Below are 16,398 nucleotides of genomic sequence, written 5' to 3'. Positions count from 1 at the left end.
AACTTGAACAGAAAGTGATTAATACAAATAATTATTAATTATAACAGGAAATTAACTATAAAGGGGTGAAGAATACACTACAGTTGAGAGACAATATCCAAGGAAAGAACAAGCTGGTTGGAATTTAGATCATGTTGGAGAAAGTGTGATGGTGGGGAGGTTTGCTGTGTTGCTCCAGGCCAGAACTTACCTGTAGTCTCAAGCAGGAAACCTTTTGGAATATAGGTAGGCCAGGCAACTTCTAGAATATCTGTGAGACTCCTAGGAATCTCTCACTGAAACCTGATGGGGGTGAGCACCATTGGATGACCCCACATCATCCAGTAGATAATGCACTACTGGCCACTGCACACAGAGAAGGAAGCAAGTGGATGCATGATTAGATCAGGAAAAGTACTTCTTTGCTTTAGTAACCCTTCAGTACCTTCTACTGACGGAACTTAAAATTATACCTGCTGCAAAGAAGAAATGCTTACTGGGTCCACCTCCCTTATCTCAAAGCATGCATTGAAGGGTAGATGTGGAGCTGAGCAGCAGTAGGTCTATAACTGGCAAGGTTACTATCATCCATTCATTTATCCAGGCTAAATTCCCTTGTGAGATCCCTATTTCCCTTCTCCCTCCCACATCTTGTTCTACAGTTGATGATAATTGTGTTTCTAGTTTTGGGCTGTTACACTCAATAATAATAAAAGCCAATTTTTTAAAGCATTTATCACGTTCCACAAACTCTTCTAAGCATTTTGTGAATTAACTCACTTATCTTTCATAATAATCCCATGAGCAGCTACTACTATTGTGCCTACTCTTCAGAAAGGGAGACTGAGGTGCAGAGGGATTAAACAACTTTCCCCATAAGTGTCAGAACCAGGGTATGAACACAAGCAGTCTGAACTTAATGACTATACTAGTCTGCCTGTTAAAGTCTGTTCTCTTCCAACTTCTAAATGGCTCTTAAATCTGCTCACTTCTTTCCACTCCCATGGCCATAACTCAGTTTGTCATTTTTCTCTTGCCTAGATCCTTTCCAATTCTTTCTCCATGGTGCAATCAGACAAAAAAATTTTTTTTTTTTTGAGATGGAGTCTTGCTCTGTTGCCCAGGTTGGAGTACGGTGATGTGATCTCAGCTCACTGCAACCTCTGCCTCCTGGGTTCAAGGGATTCTCCTGCCTCAGCCTCCTGAGTAGCTGGGACTACAGGCACGTGTCACCACGCCTGGCTAATTTTTTGTATTTTTAGTAGAGACGGGGTTTCACCATGTTAGCCAGGATGGTCTCGAACTCCTGAACTTGTGATCCACCCTCTTTGGTGTCCCAAAGTACATTTATGACTTTCCTTCTTAATGTCTTTCAGTTGTTTCCCATGTCCCTCAGAATCACTCAGGTTGCCTACCCTTCATGATCTGTGTTCTGTTTATCCCTGTTTATTTGCCCACGTGGGCTCTTGCCACTCCCCACTAGCTTCTTGCTTGATGATGAACTTCTTTCTGTTCCTCTAAATAGATGAGCTTTCTCTCGCCTCCAGGCCTCTGCCCATGATTTTCCAGTGCATCTAACATTCTTCCACTGGCCTCTCTCCTTCTCACACCTATTCACTGTTTGGGCCTCAGCTGAGGCATGATATGTTGTGAAAAGTCTCTCTTGCCTTCCATCTCTAAGAGATAACTGGTTTTTCTTTGCTAATCATTGCTCTTATTACCCTGACTTGTCCTGAACTTTCCATGGCTCCGCAAACTTTGTGAGGGAAGGAGCTTGCTTGTGTAGAACATAGGAGTATTTTCATTATCTATTGCACAGATGCCCAGGAAATTTTATTTCTAAGTTAATTAATAATTTTTTATTATTATGTGAAATAGGAGTTACAACTGAAGTTGTTTAATTATTTTTCCCCAGTGTTGGCCTAGGTTTGCGGTCTTAACATTATCTTTTTGGGATTTCACATTGAAGACTTTCCCAGACTGAGCTCCATACAAAGCAGTAAAAGTAGGTTGAATGTGAGTTTTGGTTTTTCTGTTTCCAGCTGAATATGCAGCTCCATAAGTTCAATATGTTCTGATGGATCTTACTGTGTTGATGGCTGTCAGTTGTGCCCAAACACCAGGACAGGTGAGTCCCAGGGAGTGCTTCCTGGTGATGCTTCAGGGTCTTCCACCAGGCCGACTTTAGAACAGAAAAGGGTTCTCTGCTTGCTTATCATCTCTCTATGCCCACTAGCCCCATCCTAACTTCGGGCAGGCAGGTAGAATGGGAATTCAATTTCACCAGTCAGAAAAGGAGCTGACTTAAGTTTGGGTTTTTGACTTTGTAAGGTTCTTATCTATTTGCGCTTCTAGTAAATATTTAAAATAAGAGCTTTTGGGCCATGGGCTGCAAATTTCTGCTTAAATCTTTATGTAGAAGGGGCAGCTCACTCTATGCATGGTTCCATGCTTCTTGAGGTCATAGTGAGGGCTACCAAAAGGTGGTTCATTTAATATCTGGAGGAACCCCATTATAGAACCCTTCTCCTCAACCCAGCAGCATACTTCCAGGGCACTTGCCTTTTATAATGTTTACTTCTTCTTTTCCACCTCAGTATAACCTAGTTGTTATAAGGAAGTATTTATAGGCATTAGAGTCTTATTTTGCATTTCATGTTTGCAAAGTATTTTGCAACCATTTGTGAACTAATTCAGGCCTTCTTTAGAGGCGAGGCAGATGGTAGTATTACCACATAATTCATTTCAGCATTATGTGTGGCAAGGAAAAGAAATACCTGCCTTTGTTCCAAATAATAACATCCTATGCAAATTGTAAAAAATTCTTATTAAAAAATGTATGGTAGTACTTTTTGTTTCAGGATTTATGAGTGGCTTGTTATAATGAGCTTGTCATATTTGGAGAGCAGGATTGTATTTACTTCTTTGCTTTTTACTATGACAGATGATAATGCCGGGGTTTTAGAAGGTGCTGATGTAAATGTAAGACAGAGATTATTCTGCCATCTAGTAAAAGCAGTTGAAATTCATCTCGAGTTGAAGTAACTTAAAGAATCAGTTTGTACAAGAATAAACATTAAATATTTATAAAAATTAATTCACATGATTTACTCTGGAAAATTGAATCAATGGCAAGGTCCCTATATCTAAAGGACGTAGTTTAGAGCAATATATTGAGCAAACATTCAGTATCTCTATTAGATCTTTCAAACAACAGAGAATGGTAGTATTTTTAAAGATTTTTTTAAAGCAAACGTATAAAGCTGATTAGGAAAGAGGCTCTCTACAGCACAGCTTTCCAATTCAAGCTTTTACTTTTTTTAATGTTTCATTTTTATTGACTTTTTTTTCTCTTGCAGGAAAAATGTGTGATTTTTACTGGCCTGGCAGGGGGTTGTGGTACCTCTTGCCAAAGTGTCAAGAAAACTCAGAATTCTGTACATGAGAGACAAAGACCAGATGTTTAGTTAAAACAACACATAGCTTTTACACAAATATAGGTAATGGAAACCAAAACTTTCCCTCGTATTTTTTTTTTTTCTTTTTGGCCAGTCTTGCTTTTGATATTTTTAAAATAAGCAAGCAGCCATCTTGTCATTCTAACCTGAGCAGGACAATTTAATTTCTTGTAAAGTGTGTGCTTTTTCAATATCTTGGGGGTTTTTGATTCATCTTTTTTTTTGAAGGATTCTGCTCTAAAATGTAGAATGTACTCTTCAAGTAATAATTTGCTTTAATAAAAAAGGAAAATTTGAGACTTTGAGTGGCTTAGGAAGGACATAGCCTAATCCTTAGGCTGCCCTTTTCTATGAGCCTGGCCATATCTTATTTATATTTATTTATTTATTTATTTATCTGAGACACAGTCTCGCTCTGTCTCCACGCGAGAGTGCAGTGGCACAATCTCAGCTCACTGCAACCTCCACTTCCTGGGTTCAAGCGATTCTCATGCCTCAGTCTCCCGAGTAGCTGGGACTACAGGCATGCACCACCACACCCAGCTAATTTTTGTATTTTTAGTAGAGACGGGGTTTCACCATGTTGGCCAGGCTGGTCTCTATCTCCTGACCTCATGATCTGCCCACCTCGGCCTCCCAAAGTGCTGGGATTACAGGTGTGAGCCACCGTGCCTGGTGCCAGGCCACATCTTTACTGGAGAGGAAATCTGTTGCTTAAACCTACACTGATGTGGGTCGTGGACGATGTTTGCAAGGACAGCCGTTTTCCCATCTCCAGCATAGGAATAAAGGCAGAATGAACATCATCACTAATGTGGGTCCTCCCACTAATGTGGGTCCTCCCACTAATGTGGGTCCTCTTTCATCTCTGATGAAAAGGGAACGGATTGAAATGCGCACATGAAGGGGTTGTTGTTGTTGTTTGTTTGTTTTCTTTTTGTTGGGGGGCCATGTTGGTACTGTGCTCATGAGTACTGTTGATAAGAACTTCCTCAAAGGTCCACATAGCATCCATGCGATTGCCTAGATTCCGAATAGCAGCTGACCTGGCTCTGGCCATCCTTGCATGAACACACTGGCACTTTGACTTTCTTCTGTTTGTAGCCCTTTGGCTTTGGCAACACTCCATGCCCCTCTGCTCTACCTGTGAGCACCTGTGGGTACTTCATACCCAGTGGGTGCCTCTTTCACCTGAGTCAGAGAGACTGCCCTTCAGTACTGAGGAGCTGGCACTTCCCTTCAACACTGGTTTCATTGGACCTCCACAAAGGGATGGGTTCATGCTACAGCCAGGAATTACAGCACAGCAGTTCTCAAGCAACTCCATGACAAAACTCAAACAATTCCAAGCAAGCAAACAGGAAAAGCTTCCGCTAAAATCTTACTGCTGTCTTTGGAGGAGTACTTAAAAATACACTTTTAAACCTATAGCAACTGTAGGTATAAATTTAATTAACGGGGGAGATTTTCTGGCCATTTCCTGATTCTAAAAGACAAACTCTAAAGTGAAATTTTCTGTACTAATTGAGGTAAAATGAGCTAAATAAATATTAATATAATCAGTATTAAATACCTGTTAAATGAAACTTAAGTTGGCTGGAGGATGCCTCCATACTTGATTCCTCACATAAAGAACTACAACCTAAGTTAGTACCTAAACTAAATGAAAGGCTAACTTAGGAGAGTACTTTTGTAACACACAACTGAGTCACATCCAATCACTGTAGTTGAGCTTCAGTCAGTCTTCGGTGGCCAACTCCTCAAACCATATTCAAACAAAGCAAATGTCGAGCTGTCTCTGTACCTCACTTACATTTTTTGTCCATAAATGACGCCAGACTACATTGCAGGCTGATATTCTCTGACCCTGTTTTGGTTTTGAGGCTCATTCTTGTTCAGTTAAACTATTACATTTAATTTGTCTCAGGTTTTTCTTTTAACATACCTAATGGATTTAATTATATACTGGGTTTTAAAACTTCCTAGGTTTTAAACTGGTGAGTTTGAGAGATCTGATATTTCTCTTTTGAGAACCTATAACAAAAATAAAATAAGTTGGTAAAGGTTTTAGAGAATATTTAAATGCATAAGTAGGCACAGAAGTTCTAGGGATGATAGCCTATTATAAACATAGACTTGAATGACCCAGAGCAGTTTTAGAATAGTGGGACCTTTGCCTCGGGTGTCTTTCTGATTCACTGATGGAAGTAGGCGGTGATTCACAATCTAGAAGCGTCCAGTTAGGAGAGCAATGTGGATCTTCAGTGAACACCCCCTCTGTCCATGCTTCATGCCCCAACCTTTAGGTGGAATAGCTCTTCCTATGTTTTCATACACTTTAGGCTGATTGCTTATTTATATTTACCACTCCCAAACTTCCTTTGATGTATATTTTAATCTGATCTTACTCGGATAAAAATATCCATGGAGAAGGAGTCCCAGAATACTAGGGGGAGCCCCTAACATACAGACTAAGCAGGGCACAGCGAGAGGTGGAAAGGGAGAGAAACCACTGTGGGCACACATTGGCCCTCCCTGCCTCTTGGGCAATTTTCTATTCTTTTTTTTTTTTTTTTTTTTTGAGACAGAGTCTCTCCCTGTAGGGTGTAGTGCAGTGGCACAATTATGGCTCACTGAAGCTTCGAACTTCCTAGCCCAAGCAATCCTCCCACCCCAGTCTCCCAGGCAGCTGGGACCACAGGCACATACCACCATGCCCACTTCCTATCTATCTATCTATCTATCTATCTATCTATCTATCTATTTTGTGTAGAGATGAGGTCTTGCTATGTTGCTTGCGCTGGTCTCCAACTCCTGGGCTCAAGCAATCCTCCTGCCTTGGCCTCCCAAAGTGCTGGGATTACAGGTGTGAGCCACTACACCCAGCCAAGATTCCTATTCTTATAAATGTTGTGTAGTTGAATCTTTCCTATCAGCACAGCTGCAAAACTAGGCTCTCATTTACCTGATATATTATTACTCAGTACTCCTCAGTTGCACATTATTGAAATTTCTAATGCATTTAAGCAAAATGAGGAATTTGTTATGAGGATACTGGGATGTCTTATAAATGGGATTAGGGCCTATAGAACATCTGGAACCAAAGACTCACATCACCATCGAGACTTTCTCTTGGATTCTCATTTCTTCTCTGTGTCTGTTTCATTACCCCCTCTTACTACTATCTAGATTTTTAAACTTCTCTATCTTTTTGTCAAAACCTCCTGAGTTTACATAACCTCAATTCTAGCTACCCTATGAAAAACTGCCTTAGGTTTCTCAGTTTCAAAGTACCAGGGGATGACTCTGATTGGCCCAGTCTAGATAAGGTGCCCCATCTGAACCAATCATCTGTGGCCAGGGGTGGTCTACATTGTACTACCATAGAAGATCCTATTATAACCCTCTGAGAAGTGCTGGGGGTGGGCGGCACTACTGGTAAGACAATACAAAAGATGTCCAATACAGTTAGAGAGAGAGCAGGTCAGGGAGAATCTGGACTCATCTCTCCCTGACTCCAATTCCTTGTACTGAGAAAAATGATTTCCTTAGCTGGTGAAAACCTAAGTTGTTACCTGTAATCAGAGGATGACTTAACCATTCTCTGTTACTGCAGGTATTTCTCTGTGTCTCTCTGAAGATGCTGTGGAGGTCTTTATTCTAGCCTGGTGATACCAGGAAACAGTGCTTTCAGCTGTGCCATCTGGATCTTTGTTTTTGCAAGCAGGTGTTCTTGTGTGATATTTTTGTGGCTCATATGGGGCTTTGATGGTAAAAAAAAAAAAAAAAAAAAAAAAAAAAATTCCAAAACAAAACAAATTCTAGATCTTCCTTCCCCAGGGGCGGCTGAGGGCACAATTCCCAGCTGTTTCTCCATATATCCATCAAAAGCAGTGCCAACTTTGAGAGCTTATAAGATTCCTGGTCACCCCTGGCAGGTGAAAGCCTTGGCTCAGGTGTTGCTTCTTGGCATTTGGAGGTGCTCCTGTTTCCAGCGTTATGCTCACACCAGATATGAAGCACTGCTCAGAGAATTCCAGGACCAGATGGTTTGGTCCCTAAATGGTCCTAACTCTTTTCAATTTGGGCCTCTTTCCTAAACATTTTACACCCTTTATTTTGCTATGATGATACTAGCTTGCCTTATTTCTTCCCGCTGAGTTCATCAAGGTGGGATAAGTTCTATGACCCAAAGTAGAATTTTTTTTGAGCAAGAAAGTTAATTTTTCTATTAAGTTGGCAGATTTGCCAATCTCTGCCTGACAGTTGGGTAATCTTCCTTGGAGACACAATCCCAAATTTATTTTCTTTATACAATGATGTGTACAGATCAGTAAGGAGTGTTTATTTTAGAGATAGTAAAAATAAGACCCTTGTGTATAATTCCAAATGTAAGTATCTATTCTTTTGGTAATTAGTGTGTCATTGCTGTCAATTTTTTAAAAACAGGATTTACACTAAATTAGCAGTAGTAATAATGGGACATTTAAGTTCACTCATACAAAGCATATCTGTCTACAATAAAATATTTGCTTTCAGTGACAGAAAGTATTTTAAAAGTGTTCATTAGAACAATTTGATAACTGTGTATCCATTATTAATAACTTGAGACAGGGAATTACATGTTATATGACTCATGTGACCAATAAGGAAGCTACCATTTCCATAATTATAAAGAATTTATACCACATCTATTAGACTATTCTGTATCATTTGGCCCATTTATGGCTCATTCTGAAAAAGTAAGATTTAAAAATTTATAAAGTTTTTTGAATGAAAAATCTGGCAGGTCATTTCTCCCTTACATTGCGAGCAGTGGGTGCCCGCCATCTAAGAGGCTGGGGCCATTTTGTTCCACACCTCGGTCCTCTAACTCCATACTAGCAAAGAACATTTGGGATGCTCTGAGGTATGCTGACCCCTCCCCCTCAGGAGTGAGTTTGAGCAGAGGAAACACATTCCCTCTCTGGGGAGCCTTCTGACAGGTAAACTATGACAAGAGTTGAAGTGGAAGAGGGTGATGTGGGTTGGTCACATTCTGTAACAAAACTAAGCTATGGGGTGAAGGGCAGCTATTCAGTGTCCACGTGTTCTTTGTTCAGAAGTCCAGTCAAGGTTTCTTTTTTTTGAGGTCGGGAGTGGGGAGGCGGAGTCTCGCTCTGTTGCCCAGGCTGGAGTGCAGTGGCATGATCTTGGCTCACTGCAACCTCTGCCTCCTGGGTTCAAGCGATTCTCCTGCTTCGGCCTCCTGAGTTGCTGGGACTACAGGCGCGCCCACCACACCTGCTATGTTTTGTATTTTTAGTGAAGATGGGGTTGGCCAGGCTGGTCTCACACTCCTGACCTCAAGCAATCCACCTGATTACAGGCATAAGCCCGTCAAGGTTTCTGAAGAACCCGTTTAAAGAAAAATTTGAGCAAATGCTCAACCTAGTAAGCTCCCAGTGAATGTTAATTACTGGTGGCATTAATGCTGCCGCTATTATTCTTCCAATCTTCCAGAATTAGTGACTCTGTGTGTGTGTGTGTGTGTGTGTGTTTCTTTGTATTTGTGGGTGGAGAGAAGAGGAGGTGAGATGCAGGTTGAAAGGGTGGAGAGCATAATTTCGAAGGTTGGTAGAAGATGAACCTTTATATTCTAGGTTTTCTTCCTGGCACGGAAGGGAGAACCAGGCCTATTGAATGATTCTTGGCCTGTTATTCTTCCTCCCCAACCTCTGCCCAAAATCTCAAAATTAGTTGGATTTGGAGCATGTTGAATTTGGAGATTCCCAAATTATTGTCACACTTGAGAACCTGCGACAGCATTGTTCTTACTACCAGATAAAATGAGTGCCGAGAGACTCCAAGTCCAGTCCCACAGGATCCTATTGCATCATCCCGTCTTTGGACATGCCTGTGAACAACAGTTGCTGAAATGATTTTGACGAAATGTGACATTTGCAGACTGTGGCCGCCGACCAAAGAATCTGAGCTGTGGTATCCAAATTTTTACAGGCTACAAAATAAAAGCTGGCCAGCATTTATTGCTTGTACCGACAGCTTGAGCCACATTTCCTAAGCCTACAGGGCAGACTTCTTACTGCTGCTAATTTTACTGTCAGCAAACAAAAGGGAAAGGGGAAACAGTATCAAAGGCGGAAGGAGAGCATCTGTGAGCGCGAGGTGGACACGGATAATGGCAAGAGGGTGACTTTCTGTGTTCTAAAACTAAAAAGGACTAAATTTGCACACAAATAAAACGGGAAAAGGTGTAATATAGAAAAAGTTATACGCAGAGATCCTGTGCTGACTTCTTAGGATGGCAATGATTTATATATTAAGGCAGCCACCAGGGGCATGTTAAAAACTCTGTAGGGAAATTTCCCATATGATGGATAGAACTTTAATATTAATAGAGGATTCATCATGGTAATGTAAGTCATAGATCTAAATCTCCTTTCATCAATTGAATAGTTCCTTTCCAGCCTATTATACAGGTAGTACAGGTTTTAAATAGCGTCATATAACAGGGCTGAAGTCTTTCTTTAGCTGCAGTTTCTGAAGTTCTGTTCACAGGAATAGTGATTGACTGAGTCATTTGTCTTTCACAATGTTACCTCAGCCATCTGCATTTCCCCCCTTTACTTTTTATTAATATTTAGCACTCTTTAAAATATATTTAAGTTGTACTTTTTTCACAAATGAGAAAAAAGCAGAACTCAATAAAAACTATTTCACACATATGAAGTGGATATGAAGGAAAAAATCCATTATTCGTCTATTTGTTGAGGATTATCCAAAGAAGAAAAGTAATTCCTGGGTTGCTATTTGGTGTAACTATCTAGTACACAATCACCAATTATATGCATTGCATTGTTCAGCATCTTACTCTGGGTTTTCTAGTCTTCTCGTAACAATGAAAGCCAAACAAAATGGTAGCACATCTTCCTAGGATCCTGTATGGCAAGGACAAACTTTTTGGAATGAGAATATTTGCAGTGTTGGTATTAGTAACAATAAATAAGGCTTGGCTGCTACTTTTTTTTTTTTTCAGGAGGGACTCCAACATCCATTAATGGAACATACAGTCATCTTTTCTTATCTTACTCTAAAACATGCATGAAAATAAGTTCAGACTACAAATACAGACACAAAGTGTATACACAGAAAAGTAGACCCTCAAGTTCTATCAAAAAGGTGGGCTTTCCTTAAGCCTGGATATCACTGCATACTGTGTCCCTCTTTTCTAGATTCATCATGTGCATGGAGTATCCTCCACTGCAGTTTTATGCCCATGGAGTAGCCAGTGTTAACCTATGGCATACATTTTGTGAGATGTGAGGTTCTGTGAAGAAAACTGTTTAATGTTGTAGAATCCAGCATTTTCTAAACTTTATTTTGATGGTGGAATCCCTTTCTTTTTTTTGAGACAAAGTCTCACTTTGTTGCCCAGGCTGGAGTGCAGTGGCGTGATCTCAGCTCACTATAACCTCTGCCTCCCGGGCTCGAGTGATTCTCCAGCCTCAGCCTCCCGAGTAGCTGGGATTACAGGCGTCTGCGACCACACTTGGCTAATTTTTGTATTTTTAGCAGAGACAGGGTTTCGCCATGTTGGCCAGGCCGGTCTGAAACTCCTGACCTCAGGTGATTTGCCTGCCTTGGCCTCCCAAAGTGCTGGGATTACAGGCGTGAGCCACCGTGCCCCATTGTGGAATCCCTTTTTACAGGTAAGGTCTGTAAACAATTGGGAAATCTTGGCCTAATGGAGGTATTCACAAACTTAGCCTCTTCTGTTTTGTTTTCAGGGTTTGATTTTCATGGGAAACTTTGTGGTGAACTCCTATTCATCCTTCAAGTCGTGGCTCAGATGTTACTTCCACTGTGAAGATTTCTCCACTTGTCCCAGAATGGATGTGCAGTTTTTCCCTTTTGCCTTCTACTCCTTTAGTATTTTTTTTTGTGTGTGTGTGTGTGTGGCAGATCTATGTTAATGTTCAGATCATGAACTAACTTATTTATTTTTATTTTCCCCTTCTAATCTATAATTGCCTTTATTTTAAGGAGTGTATTTTTATTGTCAGTGCCCTACAGAGTGGTTGGGTCATTGTAAGAGCTCAACAAAGGTCTGCTGAAGGAATGGATGAATAAGTAGAACCTGGGAGCTTAAGCAGAAAGATTATCTTTCTGGTGTGTTGATATGTGATTAATGAATGAACCCTTTTGAGTTAAGTACTTTCTCCATTATAGTGACTAATTTCCATAGAGTTGATTGGATTGAGATAGACTCTGATGTGAAATGGTTAATCATTTAGTGTGCCAAAAATGCAAGATTGACTATTACTCAGTCTGTTTTCCCCCTTGCATGAACATAGTACCTATTCATAGCGGAGACCTTTTTTTATCTGTACTCACTACCAGTCTATAACTCAGAATTTTCTCTTTTTTTTCACCTGCTAAAGGAAAAAATTGAATTTATAGACCTTTTTACCTTTCATTAAAAAGCTGGCATTATAGATTTATGGAATTACAGATTTGACTATATTATGCTTTTAGCCTTTTGATTTATAATACTTAATTTTTTTTCCTGATATATTCTAGGTTTCAGGCTTCAAATTTTATTGTGGGTTGGGCACTTTTTCCCACTTTTTTTCCTTCCTTCCTTCCTCTCTCCCCACTCCCTCCTTTCCTTCATTCATTTTAAAAAACCTTTTAAAAGATGTGCTAGAATAAAGATAATAATCTCCCTCTCTGGCTCTACTACGCTGCAGTTCTATGCCCATGCATGACGAATGTTAACATTGTGGTACATGGCTTCATGTATTTGGTTGGCATAGATTTGGGGAAATGTAAGGACTCAGGCCAAGATGGGGCTTGGCTAGAAGGCTACATTTATAACATCCTTTTCTACAGTTCTGTGTTCTCTTTTTGAAGATGGTTTATAAACTTATAACCTGGTAAGGATATTAAGAGAATCAATGTGTCCAAGAAAATTAATTATGTTTCTGTCATAGAGACTAGGATGGCAAATTAGGTAGGATTAAGTCAACTCTTTCTGTAGGTTGTCAGAATGTAAAAAATAGGTAGCAAACCTGATTAGAAGAGGAAGAGTGAAAAAAAGTTAAGTCAGAAAGGTTGTTAGCTTGGGGTCAGGAACACCCATTATTTCCTCCCCCGCAGCAATGAAGTCTACCACTGCAGGGAAGTGACATTCCTGAGTACCCCCGGCACCATGGCAAGGCCTAAAACCAAAGCAAAATGGATGATAGTAGTTGGGGAGGGGAGGGAGGAGAGAAAGAGACCATATAAAGTAATGGGACAAGCACTTGATTTGGAAGTTAGGGAGTCTGCCTTCTGGTTTCTAGCTTCTGGGTAACCTTGAGCAAATTATCTAGCTCTTAGTTTCTTCCTGCAAAACATTTGTGGATTGTAGGATAATCTTTAAGGGCTCTCTACCTCCAAAAGTCTATGTTGGTGATGTGAGAAAGAATTTGAGAGAGCTGGAGAAAAGAGATGTGTGGATATGATTGGCAAAGATCATCCAACTCAGGTGCCCCTGAATTGCTCAGGGGCAATTCCTGCTTCCTCAAATCCAGGAGACAATTGACTAGCTCTAGAAGTTTCTGTTCATTAGCTGGGGTGGAGATGAGAATCTGGCCAATAGAGAAAGGAATTGTTATATATAACCCCTGCCAGGAAGCCAATAGATCACAGGCAGTAGAAGAGTCCTTCTTAACCAGTTAAGTCTTGCACCTGCAGGTTCACCCCAGCAAACCATGCATGGAAATGGGGATTGTATCCTGAAACTTTTATCTTTAGATGGGGTAATTTTGACCAAGCACACATTCCTTGGCTAAGGACCAAGTGTTCCTGGGAGCCAATCCTCTGTAGCAGGGTTTAGCTTTAAGGCTATTTGAAAGCCAAAACAAAGAGAATGAGTTTCACATTCTCAAGCAACTGCTCTGATGCCTGAATTCTAAAAGGTGTTTCAGAAACAGAGCGCACAGACTCTAACCCTTGACCATCAGAGTTCTCCCTGTAGCCCCTTTCAGGGTAAGTGTGGGGACAGTCAGCTGTGGAATGTTAGATGAGTAGAAAACTTTCCAGGGCTGTAGGTTGTTAGTTGATTCCCCAGAAAGCAGTTCTGTGAAGCTATTCTTATTTTTACATATGGCATATCTGAAAAAGGGATTATTTGGTGATTGCAACATTTTTTGTTTTATGTGCCTCTGCAGGCAAGATATGTTTTGTCCTCCATCAAGTCTTTAAAAAAATATTTATCCTGGCATCTTCCCATTTTTCTTTCCACATGGAAACGCTCATATTTTTAAAGACTAGTTGTGAAGTCATTCCTAGGTATGCACATTATATGGAACTCTTAGAAAAACTTTGAAGGACAATGAATATAAAATGATAGTTTTTTTCTTTTATTAATATGTACCAGACATTACAAGCCATTCTTTTGTTGGGCTCTTCTTGATTAGCAAGTTGTAAAAAAGTGTGGCAAGCATGCTTTTTCTAGTGGGACAGCCTATTGAAAACTATGGAAGATAAGAAAGAAATGAGGATTTGAAAAAATGTTCTCATGATAGCATCATGAAAGCAATGCTATCTTATGGTTAAATAAAGCATGAACAATAATTTTGGGGTAGGTATTTTCTTCAATTATGCATTTGATTTTTGTAATAAAAGACGAATGCTTTCCAATAACGTTTGGAATTTAAATATACTGTTTCTTTTTCCCACTCTTCATGAGAACACTTATCAATGCAAAAGTTACCTCTAGCCCATTCTTGTCCATTAAAAATTAAATGCTTTTACAGTAAATTATTAAAAGTGCTAGGTTGGCTGCAAATCATCAAAGGTACCATAAACCATTATGCAAGCAAGCAAGTGAGAAGTCTGATTAAATTTAAGGGATCAGAAGGCATATACATCCCTCGATATCCATCGCAAATTTGAAACTTACAAAAGCTACCATAAACTGCTACATTAAATTACTTTAAAAACTCTTCCAGGATTTTCACAATTCAACAGTGACTTGCCTTTTCAATTAAGTATGAACGAGGAACCTTCTACCACAAAGCACAGATACACCACTATTTAGAAGTTATTTCCACGTTCTCTAAACCTGCAGCAAAATTAACCCCATTTTTCCAACTGATACAGCTCACTTAATGGAACTGGGGCACTCTAACAGGTTTGCTGAAAAGCTAGTGATTAACGAAGTTCTTGTTTTCCTGCAAAATGTCTTTACTGTCATTTGGTTATAAAAACAGAGATATGATGGGTCCTGAATGTTGCAACATCATATTGAAAATGTTAGAAGTATTTACCTCTGAGATGTTTGAAGAAAAGACAATTCACTGTTTTAGTTTAAATGAGACAACGTATACCAAATGTAACATACCTAGCATAGTGCCTGGCCCATAGTAGTCACTCAATAAATGGAGACTTTTATTGTTGTTAACTCAGTTTTTCATTTGAAAAACTCAGGTTCCACCAAGACTAACTTGTCTAGTGCTACCTGGATGGTGTGAGCCCCAGGGTGGTTGATTCCGAAGCCAGCAATCCTAAGCATTTCTGGCCTTCTTAGAATCTGACTGTGCAGGTGACCAATTAGCTACTCATATATGTGTAAAATGGCCTATTGAAACAAGATATAGGAGAAAGAAAAGTATAATCATGGAGGTAACCTTCAGTCAAGTTGCAAAAATTGTGGAGAAGAGGAACAGCAGTTGAAGCAAACATTTACAGTTGGGTTTTAGAGTAGGGTCTGCTCCCAAGTCTCCCACCCATGGTTTACATCTACCAAGTGGGCTGAGGATGAATAATTCTGTAGTATATCTGGGACTGGTTTGGGGTGGCTAATGAATCTGAATGAATAAATGAAAAGCAAACCTTTGCGTGTTAAGTGTCAGGTGATTTCATCTGTCAGTAATTCTCAAACTTCAGTACGTATCAGAATCACTTGGAATACCTATTAAAACACAACTGCAGGTGGTGACCCCAGCATTTCTGCTTCAGCAGGTCTGGAGTGGGATTCAGAAATTTGCACAACTAACTAGCTGACGGGGGATGCCAGTGCTGCTGGTCCAGGGACCCCACTTTGAGAACAATTGATTTAGGTTATCTAATTAATGCCACAACCCTGTGATGTAGGTGTTGTTAGCCCCATTTTATAGATGAGAAAATGGATGAGTGGTAAGTTTGGGAAATTTTTCAGAGCAATGGTTTAGATCCTGGTTAGAGAGAAGCTGAGAAATTGCCTTCAAAGAGTTTTTGAATCTCTCCAATAGTGACAGAAATGTAAGACTACAGCTGTTCATCTCTACTCTCCCACTACCCTCCAGAAAGATGAATGTTGTCAGAATGAGACAAAATCTTGTTGGTATGTACCCAGCATGGCATGGTCCCAGAAACGACAATGAAAATGGAAACAATTCTTTCAGAGATCCTTGAGCACTTTAGATGGGGGAAGCTGAGGCATGGAATGGTTGAATGACTTCCTTGATTTTATATAGTGTATGAGAGGCAGCATTAGGATATCAGATGTCCTGAAACTCAATGAAGTTTTAATTACAAGAGGAAAAATTTAGAGCTTCTGTTTGCCATCTCGATTGCCATCTTCTGTGCCTGCTATCAAAAAAGCAAGATAATGAAGTGGAATAGATACCAAATCAGGAATCAGAATTTATTTATTTATCCTATGTTTATTGAGTATCTTTCACATGCTAGGCACTGTTCTAGGTGCTGGGGAAACTGTGGTAAACAAGATAGACAAAATTCTTGTTTTTGTACCCTAAAGGCAGTGAGACAATCAATGAGTATGTTTAAAAACAAAACAAAACAAAACAAAACAAAAACAAAACCCAGGAAATCTAAGAGAATGATAAACACTATGAAGAAAATTAACATCAGATAATGTTATAGAAGATGATCACAGATTCAGAAATTTAAAAACACAGGTATAATGGTTTAC

The sequence above is a fragment of the Rhinopithecus roxellana genome, chromosome 6, assembly GCF_007565055.1.
Source record: "Rhinopithecus roxellana isolate Shanxi Qingling chromosome 6, ASM756505v1, whole genome shotgun sequence".
NCBI classification, from domain to species: domain Eukaryota; kingdom Metazoa; phylum Chordata; class Mammalia; order Primates; family Cercopithecidae; genus Rhinopithecus; species Rhinopithecus roxellana.
The sequence above is the reverse complement of the archived record's forward strand: the minus strand, read 5'-3'. Positions refer to the sequence as shown.